The sequence below is a fragment of the Schistocerca serialis genome, chromosome 1 (genome assembly GCF_023864345.2).
Source record: "Schistocerca serialis cubense isolate TAMUIC-IGC-003099 chromosome 1, iqSchSeri2.2, whole genome shotgun sequence".
Classification (NCBI taxonomy): Eukaryota; Metazoa; Arthropoda; class Insecta; order Orthoptera; family Acrididae; genus Schistocerca; species Schistocerca serialis.
Window position 1 is genome coordinate 603,465,742 of NC_064638.1, and position 5,548 is coordinate 603,471,289.

The following is a 5,548-nucleotide window of genomic DNA, read 5'->3' on the forward strand; positions in this document are numbered from 1 at the left end:
GTATCAAGTAAAAGTATTGAACGTTATGGTGTAAAAGTATTGAACGTTGTGGTAATGATTTCTTCTGTTGTTTTAACTGTCTCTATAAGTTAATTGCTGTATTTCTTAATTCAAAAAGGAGTTTATGTATTGTTGTATTAAATGAATTGTTATGATTGTTCTTGAACTTTGAGTGATGCTGTTGTCGTTTTCATCTTGGGTCGGACACCCTACTCCATAGCCGAGTGTGCTGAATCTTAGTATCAGCTGTGAAAAGAATACACTAACATCTCACTATTATGTCCTCACCAGAAGGAAACTGATTCACGACTGTTGTAACTGGTCCTTAAAAGCGTGGTTACTGTCTCTGGTAAGCAGTTTACGACCCAGCTTGTCCCATACATGTTCCACCTCGGACAGATGTCCGGAGCTTGCTGGCCATAGGAGTACCTCAACATCGCATATAGAGTTCGTAGAGACACATGTGCAGACGAGCATTGTCCTTTAGAAAAACGACACAACGATACTGTCTCCTGATAGGTAGCACATGAGAAACCAGGATGTCAATGTGGTGCCTTTGTGACTCCAGAGGTCCTTCAGTCAATACCTGCCGTGACCTGAAGTCACACAAAACTTCTCCCCACATCACGACGTCAGGAATACGACCACTATGTCTCTCCAAAACACTGATATTGAGTGAATGGGAGATCTCCCAAATTCTCCGTCATACTAGCCGACTATTAGCATCCGAGGTACTGCAGAATCGCCATTCATTGCTTAACACAGTGCGATGCATTCCATAGTTCCCAGTCACATCATCACTCCAAACAGAGTCGTTTGTGTTGTGTTAACGACCTTTGGAGGGAAGAGAACCACTTGTATGAATATCAAGAGCTCAGATGGCAACCCAGTTCTAAGCAAAGAAGGGAAGGCAGAAAGGTGGAAGGAGTATATAGAGGGTTTATACAAGGGCGATATACTTGAGGACAATATTATGGAAATGGAAGAGGATGTAGATGAAGACGAAATGGGAGAAAAGATACTGCGTGAAGAGTTTGACAGAACACTGAAAGACCTGAGTCGAAACAAGGCACCGGGAGTAGACAACATTCCATTAGAACTACTGATGGCCTCGGGAGAGCCAGTCATGACAAAACTCTACCATCTGGTGAGCACGATGTATGAGACAGGCGAAATACCCTCAGACTTCAAGAAGAATATAATAATTCCAATCCCAAAGAAAGCAGGTGTTGACAGATGTGAAAATTACCGAACTATCAGTTTAATAAGTCACAGCTGCAAAATACTAACGCTAATTCTTTACAGACGAATGGAAAAACTGGTAGAAGCCGACCTCGGGGAAGATCAGTTCGGATTCCGTAGAAATGTTGGAACACGTGAGGCAATACTTATCTTAGAAGAAAGATTAAGAAAAGGCAATCCTACGTTTCTAGCATTTGTAGACTTAGAGAAAGCTTTTGACAATGTTGACTGGAATACTCTCTTTCAAATTCTGAAGGTGGCAGGGGTAAAATACAGGGAGCGAAAGGCTATTTACAGTTTCTACAGAAACCAGATGGCAGTTATAAGAGTCGAGGGGCATGAAAGGGAAGCAGTGGTTGGGAAAGGATTGAGACAGGGTTGTAGCCTCTCTCCGATGTTATTCAATCTGTATATTGAGCAAGCAGTAAAGGAAACAAAAGAAAAATTCGGAGTAGGTATTAAAATTCATGGACAAGAAGTAAAAACTTTGAGGTTCGCCGATGACATTGTAATTCTGTCAGAGACAGCAAAGGACTTGGAAGAGCAGTTGAACGGAATGGACAGTGTCTTGAAAGGAAGATATAAGATGAACATCAACAAAAGCAAAACGAGGATAATGGAATGTAGTCAAATTAAGTCGGGTGATGCTGAGGGAATCAGATTAGGAAATGAGACACTTAAAGTAGTAAAGGAGTTTTGCTACTTGGGGAGCAAAATAACCGATGATGGTCGAAGTAGAGAGGATATAAAAAGTAGACTGGCAATGGCAAGGAAAGCGTTTCTCAAGAAGAGAAATTTGTTAACATCGAGTATAGATTTAAGTGTCAGGAAGTCGTTTCTGGAAGTATTTGTATGGAGAGTAGCCATGTATGGAAGTGAAACGTGGACGATAACTAGTTTGGACAAGAAGAGAATAGAAGCTTTCGAAATGTGGTGCTACAGAAGAATTCTGAAGATAAGGTGGGTAGATCACGTAACTAATGATGAGGTATTGAATAGGATTGGGGAGAAGAGAAGTTTGTGGCACAACTTGACTAGAAGAAGGGATCGGTTGGTAGGACATGTTTTGAGGCATCAAGGGATCACAAATTTAGCATTGGAGGGCAGTGTGGAGGGTAACAATCGTAGAGGGAGACCAAGAGATGAATACACTAAGCAGATTCAGAAGGATGTAGGTTGCAGTAGGTACTGGGAGATGAAGAAGCTTGCACAGGATAGAGTAGCATGGAGAGCTGCATCAAACCAGTCTCAGGACTGAAGATCACAACAACAACAACAACACAACGGCAGTCTACGGGTCGGACGATAATTCCCTAGTACCTTTGCTGCTAGTCTCCGACCAATCGACACAGAATGTCGGTGGGAGTCCGCTACTGGAGACTGGATAGCGGGTGCAGATGTGCAAAGGTTGCGAAGTTCCTTGTGACGGTCAGACGTGTCAGACCGGACACTGGCGCTGAGCATGCCTGCTCTCACGCCCCAGTGGAGTCCAACTTCGGGCCACTGTCACAATTGAATCGCCCACGTCCCTCTATATTGCACGATTCGACCAGCCAGCCAAATGCAGACTAAAAATGAGACCTCTTTCAAACTCTGTCAGTTGCTGATAAGGTTGAGTTACGCCAGTATTCGGTATCTCCATGTCATGCATAGTGATCACTGACTACTTGATGCTATTCATGTTCCTTATTTGAAAGGTACTCATAAACAGTCTGAAAGGCTTGTAAAGGGTGGTATGTGATGATAAATAATTGTTAAGAAAAAAAAGGCCGTTATGCGCGCAAATTCGAGCGACCGTCGAGATTCAGTTAGTGCCAGTTGTTCTCAAAGCTTAGATGACACCACACGAGACAGCTCCAATTTCGGCTAGGGTTCGATCCTTACTGCTGTCCCATGTCCAATTTTTGTATCACTCTTTTGTTCGGTTTTAGGAAACCAAACGAAGAACACGTTTGGCAACACCGTCTTTAGCGGGCCACTTGAATTTGGGCGCGCAACAGCCTGACTGGCTAACTTCAGTGTTAATTAACTGGCAAAGGGCGCAACGTATCGAAGTTTTTCTTAACCATTATTTCTCGCCACAACCTAACCTGCACACACCGCTACAAGCTTTTCAGACTGTTTCTGGCTATCCAGTATAGCATAGCAGAACTGGTAACAATACTCAACACTAATGCACAGTGGTAGCTGTTCTACCTGTCACAAAGAATTGCGTCTTTAATCATTTAAACGTTTTCTGATGATGTATACATGTACGAAGCTACACAGCCGTCTGACCGTGTCATCTGGGTGCTTCACTTTTTGTGTCAGGCAATGTGTGTACCCTCACATCATACCACGCTCCAATGAAACCAGCCGACCATTAAGAAAATGCACCGCTATTCAAACGTGGTGAATAGTGGAGCACATTCCATCACTCCTCCCAACACGCATCGTTCCATGTCGGCTGACTCATTAAGAAATGTTTAAAATCCATATTTGAATTTGTCCATCGGTGGCATCGCCATAGTCCGGTTTGCAAGAGGTGTCCACACAGAGCCCACAACCGACAGACAGGATCTCATTCTAATCCCTGAACGAAAGCATCCGGCTGCGACAACCCTTTGACCTTGATACCAAAAAAATTCCTGTCAAACTATGTGCTCTCTCTCTCTCTCTCTTTCTCCTCCTGTAGTGTCGCACTGTCGGCATGCATGCACCGTCAGTCATGGTTGAACCAAACCACAAACAAAGCAGTGTTTATCCAGTAAACCTCTGTGTAATACTGACACACGCGAATACTTCTTCCAATCCAAATGCCTTACTGAGAATAGATTCCGCTATGGGCTCCAACTGCCATCGGTGCTCGAGAGGAAGCATCCCAAGACAGGAAATACAATTATATTTAGTGTAGGATGTAAAGGATATAGTGTTCATTTATCAAATTCATAGCCGACCGGGGTGGCCGAGCGGTTCTAGGCGCTTCAGTCTGGAACCGCGCGACCGCTACCATCGCAGGTTCGAATCCTGCCTCGGGCATGGATGTGTGTGATGTCCTTAGGTTAGTTAGGTTTAAGTAGTTCTAAGTTCTAGGGGACTGATGACCTCAGATGTTAAGTCTCATAGTGCTCAGAGCCATTTGAACCACTTGTATCAAATTCGTAGGAGCTACACTTCACTGTTGTTTGCTGGGAACAACTCATATCCACCAACTATGTGTCAGAAATATGTAATTACACTGCTGCAGATTGTAGGTGCCATCTTGCAAGGAAATTCTCATGTGTGCACTCACCTTGACAGGCAGGGATCGACTGACCTACTGCACAGTGCCACTGCAGCGAGAGACAGGGTTCCCACACTTGGGTAAATCTCATGAGTGCATCCCCCCCCCCCCCCCTCCGCTCCCGGGCTCCCTCTCTTGCTCTCCCCGATATAATAATTCTAATCAGCAGGGACCGTTGGGGTCTACCGCATGTGTGTCTATAGTCAGGGTGCCGCCACGAAGATCAAAACAGCGCAACAGCTAAAAATGGTCCAAATGGCTCTGAGCACTATGGGACTTAACAACTGAGCTCATCAGTCCCCTAGAACTTAGAACTACTTAAACCTAACTAACCTAAGGACATCACACACATCCATGCCAGAGGCAGGATTTGAACCTGTGACAGTAGCAGTCGCGCGGTCCCGGACTGATGTGCCTATAACCGCTCGGCCACCGCGGCCGGCTAGCGCAATAGACTAATTACGGATCACGTTACTAAATAATGCTGACCATGGACCGTATATCAGCCTCCTTTGATCTAGCGGCCCCCCAAAAAAGCATCAAGTAGCAGCATTCTGCTGATCGACAAATTCCAGACTCACTTCCTGTCTCTATATCTCTGAAGAGGCCACTCCCTGCTTGTCTGTGTGAACCAACGTCTCCAAACATGAAGATGGAGATTTTCATCTCTCCTCATAATATTGCATTCCTAGTGGCCAATGCTGGAGACACAGCGAAAACTGACGCAATTTAGATATCAGAAATGGAGTGAAACAATCCATTTGCACTGTCCTGTCAAATTAATTTTTAACAGTTTAAAGGAGTCAAAGAGATCGCTTAAAACACTGACTTCCACATTACAATGATCCTTCTTCATAATAAACGGTTCAGTATATCATGCAAACATTATGCAAATCAAGTAATGAAATTTCCATCACAAGTAGGTCATAATGCTAAATATATCCAAGGTCTTGTACACACAGACATTTGAGAGCATAAACAGCATCCTCCACTACAGCGTATCCACTATACATATCTGATGGGAAAAAAATCTAGCGATCACAC